This window comes from Dermacentor albipictus, chromosome 5, assembly GCF_038994185.2.
Source record: "Dermacentor albipictus isolate Rhodes 1998 colony chromosome 5, USDA_Dalb.pri_finalv2, whole genome shotgun sequence".
In the NCBI taxonomy this organism is placed as follows: domain Eukaryota; kingdom Metazoa; phylum Arthropoda; class Arachnida; order Ixodida; family Ixodidae; genus Dermacentor; species Dermacentor albipictus.
In genome coordinates, this window is record NC_091825.1 from 4,375,233 (window position 1) to 4,391,394 (window position 16,162).

Here is a 16,162-nt window from a genome sequence, read left to right on the forward strand (position 1 = left end):
TGGTGAGAACAGCTGTGGTTGTGAAAGCGATCTGTGTGTATCTGAAGTCACTCCGCTCTCCTCCCCACCGCCTTCCAAGGAACCAAGAAATGAAGATTGGCAGTGGAAGGAAAAAGACCGTTCAGATAATGTCTCGAAACTGCCTTTTACCGGAAGTCCTGGAGTCAAGCGAGCGATCCAGCTCAAAATAGGTGAGACTCCTGATGCTTTGGGTTTGTTCGACGCTCTCCTTGGAGACGATTTTTGGGACATGATTGCAAGGCACAGCAACGCTTATGCAAGGCAGAAACAGGCTTCTAAGCCGGACCCCACATGGCATAAAACGACACCAGGAGAGATGAAAGTTTATTTCGCGCTGTGTGTGCTAATGAGCCAGGTACGAAAGAGCAGCATCCAGGCATATTGGTCACAAAGAAGTGTGATCTGCACACCATTTTTTGCGACGCTGATGCCCAGGCAACGTTTCTCTGTGACAGAGAAACGTTGTTTCTCGTTGACAGAGAAACGTTTCTCTGTGGTTGCTCTCCCAATATCTAAATCTCTGTGACAGCAACCTTGCAGCATCTGATGACAAGCTGGAGAAGCTACGACCTGTATTGGACTATATCATCAAGTCTATAGGTAGTGCCTACTCTCCAGAAGAAGGTCTCGCTGTGGACGAGAGTTTGATGAAATTTCGTGGTCGTCTCGCATACGTGCAATTCAACCCCTCAAAACAAGCCCGTTTTGGCGTAAAGTTCTACAAGCTGTGTGAATCTGCTAGTGGCTACTGCCTGAACTTCTCTGTCTATACAGGAAAATGTGAGCAAACTACCGCTACCATTGGAATGTTGTGTAGCGAGGCCGTCGTCATCAACCTTGAAGGCGATCGTCTCGCGGACGGTCACACAATCTACGTGGACAATTGGTATTCTTGACCACTCCTTTTCCTTCACATAAACCAAGCAGGTTCAAACGCTGTGGGTACTGTTAGGGTGCACCGTAAGAACATGCCCAAGGAGCTCAAAAAGATGAAGCTAAAAAAAAGGCGAGTGCAAGGCCTTCTTCTCGCAAGGCATCATGGCTTGGACATGGCAGGACAAGAAGCCTGTCAATATGCTCTCTACGTGTCACAACACAGCCAGTGTGATTGACACCGGCAAAAAAAATCACCAGAGTGGCCTGCCTGTTTTGAAGCCACAGGTTGTGCAGGACTACAACCGTGGAATGGGAGGTGTGGATCGAGAAGATCAACAGCTCGCTTTCTTTCCTATAATGCGAAGGTATGCAAAAGGATACAAGAAGATATTTTTTTACATCATGGATATCGCTGTTTACAACAGCTGCGTCCTATCGGGCAAGATTACAGGAAAGCGAGTGAGCTACACGGACTGGAAAGTCGACCTAGCCGAACAGCTGATCGAAGACGCTGTGCTACCGGGATACCGGCGACGAGGCAAATTGCCCGTTGGTGCTTTACCGATGCGGCTAGAAGCCTGTGAGTGGGCTCACTTCCCTCGGCAAATCTCACCGAACGCGCGATCCAGCAAAATCCATCCAGGCAATGTCACGTCTGTAAAGCTCAGGGGAAGCAGAGTGAGAGCCGGTGGGAGTGCGAGAAATGTTTGTTTGTTTGTTTGTTTGTTTATTGGTTTCTTTCCAATACAAGGAAAAAGCGAAGGGAGAGCTAAAGGCTACTAGCCTGACGAGGCCCTCCCTCCGCATACAGTTTCGACAACATTACAAAAGAGATTTGAGAAAAACAGCACACACATTTGTAGTTACACTCTACACAGTTCTATGTCATAGAGGATCTAGTTCATATCACTGCACACAAATATATAAAACAGATTTCTTGTCATAGATGTGACAGAACGGGAAAAAAAACATATGAACGCAAATGCAAAATGTCAATCATCGTAGCGAACATATGAAAAAAAGAGAAAAAAGGCGACATCCAACACACAGTAAAAGAGCACTGTTTTACAGACAAACGCTACATATGGTTTTAAATGAGATGTCACTGGTAGCGAATTTCTTTCTCGATAACCATTGTTTTGAATGTTTTTTTCTTAATCGATTTATTGAGGTCGACATCATCTGGAAGTTTATTTAGAAGCACCGGAATTTGGTAATTTAAATGTTGTTTTCCATAATTCGTGCGTGTTCGAGGCTTTCTGCGCTCTTGCCTTCGAAGGGCGAGCGTGTGTGTTTCAGCGGGATTGCTAAATGCGTGTAGTTTATGTTTTTGTACATACTGCAATAACTTGAAGCAATAAATTTCATCAGCTCTTAGCAGAGAATACTTTACAAACAATGGACCTGTTGGCAAGTCTTGTGGGTGTCCTGCATATCTTTCGAGTAGGCGAAGTACACGCTTCTGAAACTTTAGTATTCGGAGGTAGTTTCTACTAGAGGTTGTACCCCAAACCAAAATACAGTAGGAAAGTCTGGAATAAAAGAGAGTATAATAAAGAGAAACTTTAAGCCACAAAGGTATAAGTGAGCTTATTCTATACAAGCAGCCGAGCGATCTACTGAGCTCCAAAGCAAGATTATCAATGTGGGTGTTCCAAGACAAATTTTCTTGGAACCATACTCCCAGAAATTTTTGCTTCACCTCTTGTTTTAACGGAGTGCCCCGAAAGGTAATATGAATATCATTCTTCATTGGCTTGTTAATCGGAGCGAATATAATATATTTGGTTTTATTAGTATTCAACTGTAACCTGTTGGCGTGTAACCAGTCAGAAAGTGACTCCATATACTTATTAACAATCTCCTGAAGCTCTGTAAGGGTACGTGCAGTGAAGAAAATATTCGTGTCATCTGCGTACATTATTAGTTTAGGGGAATTATAGATGCTACAGAGATCATTAATATAGACTAAGAATAATAGCGGTCCAAGAATAGAGCCTTGAGGAACACCTTGTTTAATTACTATTTTTGTAGTCGTTCCTTGGTGGACACTTACATATTGAAGCCTATTGCTTAAGTAACTCTCTATCAGTTTAAGGACGACGCCGCGAACACCGTATCTTTTTAGTTTAATTAATAGCACATCATGACACACTGAGTCAAAAGCTTTTCGTAGATCTACAAACAGTCCTAGCGTGTAAAGCCTGTGCTCAAAGTTATGTATAATATCATGCTTGATACTGAGAAGTGCGTCCTCGGTAGATTTTCCTTTTTGAAATCCGAACTGCATGTCACTTATTACCCCATATTTCGCAAAGAATTTTTCTAGTCTTATATTTATGGCCCCTTCAAATACTTTCGATAGAACAGGCAGGACCGAGATTGGCCTATAGTTGCTTATGTCTCCTTCAGCACCACCCTTGTGAATAGGACAGATGCGGGCTATCTTGAGCGAGTCAGGGAAGATTCCAGTCTCAAACATTTTATTTATTATGTCTGCTAGGATGGGGGATAGGATTTCAGACACATGTTTAATTGGCATTGCTTTAATTTCATCAGAACCAGAAGCAACATCATTTCTAATCCCATTGATAAGTTTGTTGATTTCGTGAGGAGTTACTGGTGCGAGAACCATAGAGTTCACTATCGTAACGCTGTTATCAACCAAGTTATGCTCTTCATCATTTTCCTGCTCGTACACTGCGCTCGTGGCAAAATAGGCGTTAAGGGCGGTGGCCGCTTCAAGACCGGTTAGTGTGCCTGTAGGTGTGACTATTTTTAGTACGGTACATTGTTCTTTCTTCCCAGTTAGATTTTTTACTTCATTCCATATTTTCCTAGGATCCTTACCTATTTTGGCAAAAACCTGTTCATAATATTCTACCTTAGCATTTTTAATTTCACTGCTCAGTTTATTTCTATACTGTTTGAAAGTGATTAGGGCATCTTCTCCTCGCGTTTTTAAAAACATATGGAACAAACGGTTCTTTTTTGTTATTTTCTTTAATAAGGAGTTGTTAATCCAGGGCTTCCGTATTCTTTTACATCTTGGCCTACTCAGTTCCGTTGGAAATGCTTGATTGTAGCATGCAATAAGTTTATCAAGAAAAATATTGTACGCCTTACTAGGGTCGTCTTCTTTTAATACGCATGCCCAATCAACGGTAGCAACCAGAACGCAAAAGAGTTTCAATGACTGATCATTTATCCTGCGGATGATCTTCTTTGGTGCATGACTACGTTTACCACACAAAGAGGGGATAAGACAAAAAGCTGGAAGGTGATCACTAATTCCTAGCGTCAGCAATCCAGCAGCACAATTCGGTGGGTGTATGTTCGTAATACATACATCAAGCAAAGTTGCAGTATTGGGTGTCACTCTTGTTGCTTCGACGATAGTGTTTACGCATGCGTAAGATGTGACTAATTCTGTCAGTTGTCTTGAAGGGGCATCATGCGATAGCATATCTATGTTGACGTCACCCATTATCACGAAAGACAGACCAGTACAAGTAAGGTGTCGCAGTAGATTGTCTAGGAACTCGAAGAAATTTGTTTTGTTACCTGCGGGTGGCCTATAGATAACGGCAGCTACATTATTTTCCACATGTATGGTAAGGCACTCAACATCATTGTTAACGACCGAAAAATCACGCAAAACTTCATGAGACATAGGTCGTTTGATGTACGCGGCTACGCCACCGCCCCTTCCATGCGACCTAACAGCACCTTGATAAGCATAGTTTTGAAAGAATGGGGGTTGTTCTTCAACTCTTAACCACGTTTCTGTGAATAACATCAAATTAAATTCAACGGTCAATGAAGTGAAGAAGTCGCGTAATTCTTCTTGTTTGTTTCTTATACTGCGCACGTTCAAGTGGAACACTCGCAATTGGTTCTGAGTAGTCTCTGCCAAAGAATTGAAGGCGTTTATAGTATAGTAGTGAGAAGAGTTTAAAGCTGCCATATTCTTGCTTGTTGCTATTTCTGGCATGTGGTTAATCACTTCACTTAGTTTCGCGGGACATTTTTTCCAGGTCACTCGTAGCGTTTATCCGCAAAGTTGCAGACTGTTCGTCCCTTCGAGCAAAGATTTTGCCACCGTTTGTCCACACAAACTTCCAGCCTACTTCACGCTTTTTCTTTGTCGCCGCACCGAGAAGCTGCTTACCATGACGGGTAAGATGCTCATTCACGTAGACTGGCTTAGATTCTTCAAAACCCAGTTTTGTAGTGTTAATCCGGATTTTTCTGGCCTTCTGAAGGACAGCATTGCGTTTTGTGCGTCGGACAAAACGAACGATGATATTTGTCTCATCATGTCTTGCAGTCGGCACTCTGTGGCATGCATCAATGTCGGCATCGGTAATTTCTTCATCCACAAGCGCACCAATCTTTTTAATTATGATCACTGGCTCGCCATCAAGTGGCACTCCCTTAATTTCGAGGTTATTTCCCCTCTGGTATTGCTCCAGCTCCTCGATGTGGCGTGACAGTCGCGCGTTGTCAGCTTTAAGATCTTTATTTTCTTGAAGCAAATTATGAATGTCATCTCTTAGTGTCCTTAGGTCCTGAATGTCTTCTTTCAGTGTCTTTACATCTTGCAAGCTATCTTTGATTGCCCTGAGCTCAGCTCTCAGCTCCCGCCGCAAGTCCTCAATCGCTTTAGCCGTTTCCCCTGGCATAATAAATCGATGCAAAAGTAAACAAAGATTTACAACAAGTAAATCAGCAGCAGACTAGGCCACATGTACATTCGGCAGGTGCGTTCGGCAGCGGTGCACTGGTATTGTTTTGGAATAGCAAAGGACAATGCTTACCTGCAAAGAGCAGATATGAATTTCAGTGACGTTGAACACAGGTGCACCGCTGCCGAACTGCCGTGAGGAAGGATTCGGCGATCCCTTTTAAGCCCAGCAGAAGATGCTTGCAGCCCTCTGTCGTCGCAAAACCAATGCTTGCGGTTAACAGCCGATGTCTGGGGGGCGTCAGTCTTGCCTTCACGTCGATCCCAGCAGTGCGGTCTGTGCTGGCCGATAGCAATCTTCTACAGCTTCTGCGATGAAAGAACTGCAAAGAGCAGATATGAATTTCAGTGACGTTGAACACAGGTGCACCGCTGCCGAACTGCCGTGAGGAAGGATTCGGCGATCCCTTTTAAGCCCAGCAGAAGATGCTTGCAGCCCTCTGTCGTCGCAAAACCAATGCTTGCGGTTAACAGCCGATGTCTGGGGGGCGTCAGTCTTGCCTTCACGTCGATCCCAGCAGTGCGGTCTGTGCTGGCCGATAGCAATCTTCTACGGCTTCTGCGATGAAAGAACTGCAAAGAGCAGATATGAATTTCAGTGACGTTGAACACAGGTGCACCGCTGCCGAACTGCCGTGAGGAAGGATTCGGCGATCCCTTTTAAGCCCAGCAGAAGATGCTTGCAGCCCTCTGTCGTCGCAAAACCAATGCTTGCGGTTAACAGCCGATGTCTGGGGGGCGTCAGTCTTGCCTTCACGTCGATCCCAGCAGTGCGGTCTGTGCTGGCCGATAGCAATCTTCTACGGCTTCTGCGATGAAAGAACTGCAAAGAGCAGATATGAATTTCAGTGACGTTGAACACAGGTGCACCGCTGCCGAACTGCCGAAATGTGGAGTGGCACTTCACATGCCCGTCTGCTTCAAGACCTTCCACACTCGCAAGGTACTCTGAGTGCAGTGCTTCCAGAAAACATTCCCAAACAAAATAAAACAAAAAATCTTCATGTGGGACTGCAATAGCCAGTGCTATGGAGGTTTCCTTACGACGCCATACACGGCAGTCCGTGGCGCCGAAATTTGCTCTGAACAGCTCGCGGGAACGCCCGTCGGAGCCGCGGAAGCGAATGGGTTAAAGTGACACCTAAATACTTACTCTGAAATACACAAGTGAGAAGTGTGTCATTAATAATGTAAGTAAAATCAGATATTCGTTGCTTTTATTTACTGTTAGCATTACTTATCTTTGGGCATTTAGAGTCATCTGCCACTCCTGATGCCAAGAAAAGGTAGAATTTTGTATATGGTGATCGTCATTGCAATTAATTTCACGGTACAAAAAACAACTGTCAGCTAATAGACAGATGTTACCATGTAATCGGGAAGACAACTCGTTTATGTATATTAAAAATAAAACTGGCCCCAAAACACTGCCTCCTCGCACTCCAGATGTAATAGGTGCTAAATTGGAAGCTTAAGTCTGAATATTGTCACGTAGTACTGACGGTGAAGAAGGCAGCCAAACTGTGATTATAGAAACTGGCGTTTTATTGGGCGAACGTGTGCCCTCAAAAGCAGGCTACACTCAAAGAACGATAGCGGCGAACACACTCGGCGATCATCGAAAATCTGATCAACGGGTCAAGCACGTCGGCTTTTATACATCAATCATCGAATGTTCCAGACTAATTGCTGGGACCCGCACACCTTCCACAAAGTTCTACATTATTCGCGTCGTGCACACATGCAATCAGATTGCACAAGGTTCGGTCACAGACAGTCTATGGAACCATCAATAACATTCCAGAAACTTCCCACACATGCAAGCGCGTCCTGCGCTGTGCGATAACATTTGTTAGGCGGTGAAACGTGTCGCCTGATGAAGACAAGTACACGTGTCAATGCCCCCCTCTTAAAAAAACATCGACCCGATGCTGCAAACGAAAGTAATAAAGAAAAGCACTCGTAGCAACGAAAACAAAATAAGGAAGTTCGTCAGCGTCCGTAAAAGGGTTTAAGACGCACTAGTAGACCACTTCAGATCGTGCGCGGGGCCTCTGTGAATGCGAAATGCCGTGTGGCACGATGTCATAGTACAGTGCGCCAATACGTCGGATGACCTTGTAGGGTCCGAAATAGTGTCGCAGTAGTTTCTCACTAAGTCCTCATCGGAATATTGGGGTCCATACCCAAACACGGTTGCCGGGCTAGTACTCGACGAAGCGTTGTCGGAGGTTGTAGTGTCGGCTGTCGGTCCTCTGCTGGTTCTTGATCTGCAGGCAGGCGAGCTGTCAGGCTTGCTCGGCGCACTAGAGAAGGTCGCGACGTCAGGAGTCTCTTCGTCGGTGACGTGCGGCAACATGTCGTTGAGCGTCGTCGTCGGGTTCCTGCCGTAAACCAGTTTGAACGGCATGATCTGTGTTGTTTCTTGCACTGCCGGGTTGTGAGTGTTACGTACGGCAGGACAGGATCCCAGGTCTTACGTTAGACGTCGACGTACATTGCTAGCATGTCAGCGAGGGCCTTGTTCAGGTGCTCCGTGAGACCATTCGTCTGCGAGTGGTAGGCAGTTGTCCTCCTGTGCCTTGCCTGACTGTATTGCAGAATGGCTTGGGTGAGCTCCTCTGTAAAGGCCGTTCCTCTGTCGGTGATGAGGACTTCTGGGGCGCCATGTCGCAGCAGGATGTTTTCGACAAAGAATTTTGCCACTTCGGCTGCGCTACCTTTCGGCAGTGCTTTAGTTTCAGTGAAGCAGGTGAGGTAGTCCGCCGCGACGATCCACTTATTTCCGGTTGTTGACGTCGGAAAGGATCCCAACAAGTCCATCCCAATGTGCTGGAATGGTTAGCAAGGAGGCTCGATTGGTTGTAGTAATCCGGCTGGCCTTGTCGGTGGTGTCTTGCGTCGCTGACAGTCTCGGCATGTTCTGACATAATGGGCGACGTCAGCGGTCAGGCGCGGCCAGTAATACCTTTCCTGTATCCTCGATAGTGTCCGGGAAAATCTGAGGTGTCCAGCGGTCGGATCGTCATGTAGGGCGTGCAATACTTATGGACGCAGCTCTGACGGGACAACAAGAAGGTAGTTGGCGCGCACTGGTGAGAAGTTCTTCTTTATGAGTAGGTTGTTTTGAAGCAAGAATGAAGACAATCCTCGCTTAAATGCCCTGGGCACAACGTTGGTGTGCCCTTCCAAATACTCGACGAACTTTTTCAACTCCGGGTGTGCTCGCTGTTGTTCAGCGAAGTCTTCCATGCTTAAAATGCCAAGGAAGGCATCGTCATCTTTGTCATCTTGTAGCGGCGAGTCAATGGGGGCACGTGATAGGCAATTGACATCAGAGTGTTTTCGTTCGGACTTATAGGTTACAGTGATATCATATTCTTGCAGTCTTAGGCTCCACCGCGCCAGCTGTCCTGAAGGATCCTTTAAATTCGCTAGCCAACACAAGGCGTTATGGTTGCTGATGACTTTGAAGAGCCTGCCATAGAGGTAAGGGCGAAATTTCGCTGTAGCCCAAACGATGGCGAGGCATTCCTTTTCCGTTGTTGAATAATTGCCTTCCTCCTTTGACAACAACCGGCTAGCGTAAGCTATCACGTGTTCATGTCCATCTTTTCTCTGGGCTAGGACGGCACCGAAACCTAGGCTACTGGCGTCAGTGTGGATTTCGGTATCGGCGTGCTCGTCGAAGTGCGCAAGTACGGGCGGCAACTGCATGCGTCATTTGAGTTCTTGAAATGCGTCGGCCTACGGCGTTTCCTACTTGAACTCGACGTCACATTTAGTAAGTTGTGTCAGCAGCTCAGCGATGCGTGAAAAGTCCTTGACAAATCACCTGTAGTCGGCACACATGCCAAGGAATCTGCGCACTGCCTTCTTGTCGATTGGCTGCGGGAACTCTGTGATGGCAGCTGTCTTCTGCTGGTCGGGGAGGACTCCAGACTTGTTGATGATGTGGCCTAGGAACAGAAGCTCGTCGTAAGCGAAGCGGCACTTTTCTGGCTTCAGAGTGAGCCCTGATGACTTGATGGCTTCTAGTACTGTCGCAAGCCGCCTAAGGTGATCGTCGAAATTTCTGGCAATGACGACGATGTCATCCAAGTGAACAAGACAGGTCTGCCACTTCAATCCTGCTAACACCGTGTCTATGACGCGCTGGAACGTTGCAGGCACCGAGCACAGCCTGAATGGCATGACCTTGAACTCGTAGAGGCCGTCTGGCGTGATGATGGCGGTCTTTTCGCAATCTCTCTCGTCGACTTCTATTTGCCAGTAGCCAGACTTGAGATCCATCGAAGAGAAATATTTTGCATTGCAGAGCTGATCTAATGCGTCATCTATCCGTGGTAGGGGGTATACATCCTTTTTTGTGATCTTGTTCAGTCGACAATAATCGACGCAGGAACGTAAGGTTCCATCTTTTTTCTTCACCAGGACAACAGGGGATGCCCACGTGCATTTCGACGGCTGGATGATGTCGTCGCACAGCATTTTGCCAACTTGTTCTCTTATAGCTTCACGTTCTCGCAGTGAAACTCGGTTAGGGCTCTGGCGGAGTGGTCGAGCATACTCCACCGTGACCATGCAATGCTTGGTGACTGGTGTTTGTCGAATCCTCGATGGCGTCGAAAAGCAGCCGTTGTATCGTCGGAGCAGACTTCTGAGCTGCTGTTGCTTAATCACGGGGAGACTTGGAATTATGTCGTAGTTTGGTTCCAGAACCATGGTCGTCTGGGTAGATGCAGCGGAATCCGAGATGACAAACGCATTACTGGTTTCCAGAATTTCCTCGATGTGCGCGATCGTCGTGCCCTTGTTGATGTGCTTGAACTCCTGACTGAAGTTTGTCAGCAACACCTCAGTTTTCCCTCCGTGCAGTCGAGCGATCCCTCTTGCGACGCAAATTTCACGGTCTAGCAGTAGACATTGGTCGCCTTCGATGATGCCTTCTACAGCGGGTGTTTCGGTGCCGACCGAAATAACAATGCTGGAGCGAGGCGGGATGCTCGCTTGATCTTTGAGCACACTAAAGGCGTGGTGACTGCCAGGGCTCTCCGGCGGTATCGCTTTATCTTCCGACAGGGTTATTGACTTCGACTCCAGGTCGATGATTGCGCCGTGTTGGTTCAGGAAATCCATGCCGATAATGACATCTCGTGAACACTGTTGAAGGGTAACGAAGGTGGCAGGGTAAGTCCGGTCATGAATGGTTATTCTTGCTGTGCAGATTCCGGTTGGCGTGATGAGGTGTCCTCCAGCGGTCCAAATTTGAGGGCCTTTCCATGCGGTCTTAACTTTCTTCAACTGGGCGGCAATGTGTCCACTCATTACGGAGTAATCGGCCCCTGTGTCCACTAAGGCGGTAACTGTGTGGCTGTCGAGAAGCATGCCGAGGTCGTTGGTTCTTTGTCTGGCGTTGCAGTTAGGTCTTGGAGTCGGATCACGGCTGCGTCGTGTTGAACTGAAGCTGGTACGTCGTGTCATCAAGCCATCTTTCGTCGGTGTAGTCTTGGCTTCCTGACTTCATCGGGATGGCGGCGTGTCGTTATTATGTCGTCGAGATGGTCTCTTCGGCGTCTTCGGCGGTGGCGGAAGATCTTCGACGAACAGGAACTGCACCTACATCGGTTGCTGCTTTTAGTTTTTCGGATATGGGCTCGCAGACCGGCTTCGTGCTGGGCCAGTATATGGTTGGCGCTGCGGCGGCAGGTAGGCCAGTATATGGTTGGCACTGCGCCTGGTGATGGCAAACGGGACAGTCGTCAGCGCTCCACTGAGTGGCAGTGAGGTAGTCAGCGATATCACGAGGTCGTTCGCCAAGCTGTGGTCGTGGCGCATTAACAGCTAACCCTTGCAGTCCCATTTCCCGGTATGGGCATCGGCGGTGGACGTGACCCGCTTCTCTGCAGTGGTAGCAAAGGGGGCGGTGGTCAGGAGTGCACCAAATGTCCGTCTTCCTCGCGTAGTGGCGCTGGGCGACAGGTGGGCGTGCTGACGGCGGCGGCGGTGGACGACGGAATTGTGGCATTAAAGGTCCCTGGCGCGGTAGTGCAGGGGGGCCTTGGCGGCGGGCGATGGCGGCGTATGTCATCACTTCCGGCTGGGGCTGCGGTGGTTCTGGTTGCACCTCAGGAACTCCAAGGGATCGCTCAAGCTCATCTTTGACGATTTCGGCGATTGAGGCTACTTGAGGCTGTGACATAGGGTACAACTTCTGCAGCTCTTCCCGTATGACCGCTCTGATAGTCTCGCGCAGATCGTCGGTGGCCAGAGATTGAATTCCTGTGTAGTTAGTAGAGGTTGTGCTGGGGTTGAATTGCCGGTTCTGCATTTCGAGTGTCTTCTCGATGCTTGTGGCCTCGCGAAGAAACTCTTCTACGGTCTTCGGTACGTTTCGTGTCATTGCGCCAAAAAGTTCTTCCTTCACACCACGCATGAGAAGGCAGACTTCCTTCTCCTTGGGCGTATCCAGGTCGGCGCGGCGGAGCAGGCGGTTAATTTCTTCCGTGAATATGGCAACGTTCTCATTAGGTAGCGGCACTCGGGCATTCAGCATGGCTTCAGCCCTTGCGCATGACGCTTGTAAAGGTGCGTTGGAAGCCGCTACGAAACAGGTCCCATGTTGTCATGGTTGACTCCCGATTCTCAAACCACGTTCTGGCGGCGTCTTCTAAGGTGAAGTATTCATGCTGCAGCTTGTCGTCGGAGTCCCAGTTGTTGAAAGTCGCGATTCGTTCGTAGGTCTCCAGCCAGGATTCCGGGTCTTCAGTAGCTGCTCCGTGGAAGGTCAGTGGGTTCCGAGGTTGTTGCAGGACAACGTTTGACACTGGGCAGCCATTGGAGTTGTCTTGGCCACGATCTTCTTTGTCGTCTCAGGTAGAAGTCCGTGCTCTGGGGGCAGTCCTTGCAGTCTGTGGCTAGCACGCTGGTCTTGGGCGATGTCGGTTTTGTCCTCGGGCTTCGGGCTTGGATCGCGGCTTTGCGGGGGCGTTCGGCACATGAAAGAACAAGCACCTCCACCAGATGTCACGTAGTAGTGGCAGTGAAGAAGGTAAACAGACTGTGATCATAGAAACTGGCGTTTTATTGGGCGAACTTGTGCCCTCAAAAGCAGGCTACACTCAAAGAACAACGATAGCGGCAAACACACTCGGCGATCGTTGAAAATTTGATCAACGGGTCAAGTGTGTCTGTTTTTATACATCAATCATCAAATGTTCCAGGCTAATCGCTGGGACCGGCGCACCTTCCACAAAGCTCTACATTATTCGTGTCGTGCACACATGCGATCAGATTACACAAGGTTTGGTCACAGACAGTGGATGGAACCATCGATAACATTCCAGAAACTTCCCGACATGCAAGCGCATCCTGCGCTGTGCGATAACATTTGTTAGGCGGTGAAACGTGTCGGCCGATGAAGACAAGTACACGTGTGTGATAGGAGGATGTGGGCCCAGGCCTCAAGCGCACAGGGATGGCACAACGAACACAGAGAGGCTTTAATGACACGGGGACGGGACTAGGATAACGTACACGATAACACACACACAGTTCCTTTCATAAATGTCTGTCGCTTAAGTATAGTCACGCTCAGCGTCAATGTAGGCAGGCGTCCGATAGTGCGTCAGTATCACACACTCACGGCATGACGAGGCGCAGAGATGAATCTCGAGCGGCGAGTGGCGCAGGTGCTGGAGGCCGGGGCGGATGCCCGGCACATGACGAGCCACTCGCGCGACAGCAGGGTCGGGGCGTCTGCCCGCCACAGGGTAGACCATTCGGAAGGCTTAGCTGCACCGGAACATGCCGGCGTCGGATGCTCGCCCAGCAGTGGAGCAGGGCGGTTGAAGCCCAAGGACAGCCCGGCCTGTTCTGCCAGCACACCCAGGAACACCGGCCTTGGGTAGACGAACTGCTCGGCTCGTTCGGAAGGCCAGCCCAGGCAGCTCAGGCAGTTCGCATGGCTGCCGTCTCCGCCCAGACACCGGCCCTTCTCTTCCTCTTCGTCCGTCGCCGCCGCACAGCAATCGCGCGCATTCGGCCGCGACATTCAAACAGTCCAAACTCCTATCACAACGTGTCAATATACACGAACTGTGAGTAGCAGAGGGCAGCACACTCGCTAATGAGTTCACTCACTCACATTCACTCGCACTCATTTGAAAGCCATGAGTGCTAGTGAGATCCAGTGAGTGTGAGCGGAGGTGAGTGCGAGGGAAGGCCACTGAGTGTCAGTGGAGGTGAGTGCCAGCAAGTGTGAGTGAAGGCTAGTGCGAATGAGTGTGAGCGGAGGTGAGTGCGAGGGCCAGTAAGTGTGAGTGGAGGCGAGTGCAAGTGAGTGCCAGTGAGCGTGAGCGAAGGTGAGTGCCAGTGAGTGCCAGTGAGTTTAAGTGGAGGTCAGTGCGAGTGTAAGCAGAGGTGAGTGCGAGTGAATACCAGTGATTGTAAGTGGAGGTGAGTGCCAGTGAGTGTGAATGGACGTGAGTGCGGGTAAGTGCCAATGAGTGTGAGTGGAGGTTAGTGTGAGTGTGAGTAGGCGCTTGCGAGTGTGAGTGGAGGTGAGCGTGAACGTGGGTGAATGCGAGGCCTGGAAAAATTATGGTGACTGAGTGTTAGTCAGTATTCTCCCACACTGCCGACCTATGACATATAACACAGCGTGGAGTCTGAAACAGCCTGTCCGTATAAGCACGCACCATCTGTGTGTAAGGTGATATCTTCTTGGAAGATAAGGCCACCTTCCTCTGGCACACTAGCACTTTGCTGCTGTCCCTGCAGCAACCTTCACTGTCATTGCCCTATATGAACACCTGTAGTCGGATGCAGCTTTAGGAAGCAGTGGCATTTGCCCCCTCGGAGGGAGATGCACATGAACCTCCACCAATAGACCCCTTTTTTAGAAGGATGCCTCTAGCGCCACGCATGTGAATTACGGCAAGCCACCACGTTTAGGTTGCCGCAGCCTGCGACTGCCGGTGCCCAGCGCATTGCAAAAGATGGTTCAAATGTCCTGTGTTCCATAGCGCCACCAACGAGGCTACCGTGATGAGAATGGAAAGGTATGCCACAGACATCTGAAAATTACCGATGTAAATAAACACATGTGCGCGTAATCCATCTGTCAATTCCATTACAGTAGCCGACCGATTGTTCGGACTCCAAAAATTTGGACTTGATGGATATTCCTCGCTTCATAAATGCACTATCAGGGTTCCCATAGAGCAAATGCATTTTTGCGACCGATTTTTCGAACGACATGAAGCCAGAAGTTCGATTTTCCAGAAAAAATTTGTTGCAACAGACAAGCGCTATGAGTTAGGGAGGACGCCATTTTGAATCTTGAGCTGCCCGACTCGTAGAGTTTCATACAATAATTACAGCATGGAACTCTGGCACTAGTGTCTATGGGAGCTGCAACAAGAACAGTTGTACCAGCATGGGAATTATGGGAAGATCATGGATTTGCCTAAACTTCGTATTTTTGGCTTTGAACGGCTTTGTGACTTTGTAAACTAGTCATTTTCAATAATATGCTGCGTAATAATTAAATAAACCTCATTAAAATTGTCTGATGGCAGGTTTCGAACACAGGAACTCTAGAAGAGAAGCCTGATATTGAAGCCATTAAGACACGGACGCATGTAACAGGCGAGTGCAACGCCCTTATGAATTTATCGCGGACGTGCCAGTGCCTTGAGACGCTTGGCGCATTTCGATTTGGCCACCTGGACAAGCTCAATCCTTCCAATTAATAGCTATTGGGCGTGTTCGCGGCATCTTCTGCACTTTGAAGTGTAGATTGCACTGAAATTTCCGACACAAGAACGTCTGAATCAACGAGCACGAAAATCGGGCGAATCCATGTATTTGCCATCATTCCCATGTAGGTACGACTGCAGTGCCAGAGTTCCCTCTAGTAATTGTAAGAAACTCTATGGCCTGACTAGCTTTGGATTGGACAGGAAGTGGCTTGGATCGGTATAGTAATTTGATTGTTAACTACTGCCAACTTGTCTAGGGTACAACTACATTTTCGAACCTACAAAAAATTTGTTATGCAGAAACGATACCTACACCACGTGTACAATGCTGATTTTAATGCAACAACTGCAGATTTTTTCCATAGAGCGCACATTATCGCGGCTATAAGTTATACCACTATCGTTTAAGTACTAGATTTAAATATGAAGTGAGATATAATATAACTAACCCAGGCAAACTGGCACAATTAGAAAAAAATGAGCACTATTATGCTACCTGACATAGAGAATATTGGAACGTTGTTGCACCCCGCTTGACCTCTGGCATGGAACGTCTTATTCTTTGCCATCACTGTTAAACTGTTATCAATCTACTAATTTTGCCTTACTTATTTGTTCCACTGCTAAACTTAGGCCTATGTTTGCAGAAGAAGAAAACTGATTTACTTATTCTGGCATATATTTATTTATTTATTTGTTTCAATGTTTTTTAATCATTGTGTTTTACTTTTGTTCTGCACTGGTCAAGTTTTTA

General features: G+C 48.0%; 1 protein-coding gene and 1 pseudogene across 18 annotated transcripts in view; both read left to right on the forward strand.

The window, feature by feature from the left end:
- Positions 1–16,162, forward strand: part of Scm (Polycomb protein Scm) — a 426,899-nt gene that overhangs the window by 370,217 nt on the left and 40,520 nt on the right. The window lies entirely within an intron of this gene.
- On the forward strand, positions 990–6,596 carry LOC139059829 (piggyBac transposable element-derived protein 4-like; annotated as a pseudogene).